Source organism: Corvus brachyrhynchos, unplaced genomic scaffold, assembly GCF_000691975.1.
Source record: "Corvus brachyrhynchos isolate BGI_N302 unplaced genomic scaffold, ASM69197v1 scaffold706, whole genome shotgun sequence".
Taxonomy (NCBI): Eukaryota; Metazoa; Chordata; class Aves; order Passeriformes; family Corvidae; genus Corvus; species Corvus brachyrhynchos.
This window is the reverse complement of record NW_008238371.1, coordinates 33,006-33,333: the sequence shown is the minus strand read 5'-3', so window position 1 is coordinate 33,333 and position 328 is coordinate 33,006.

Genomic DNA, 328 nt, shown 5'->3' with positions numbered 1-328 from the left:
TCCGGACCCCCAGTTCAGCCTTCAATTGTGTCCCCAGCCCCATGGCACTTCCAGCCCTGTGGCACCCCCTGTCCCAGGCACCCGCAACCCCACGGCACCCCGAGCCCCGTGGGACCCCCAGCTCCACGCCCCCGTCCCCTCACCCAGGCTGGCCACCAGGTCGTAGTTGTCGCCCATAACCTCTCGGTGCAGGGCCCGCTGCCAGGGCGCCAACTCCGCCCACTCCTCGGGGGAGAAATATACGGCCACTTCCTCGAATGTCACTTCGGGGAGCACCCCCTGGCAGGGACAGCGCGGGGCTCAGGGGGGCCGGCGGCACCGCCCCTCG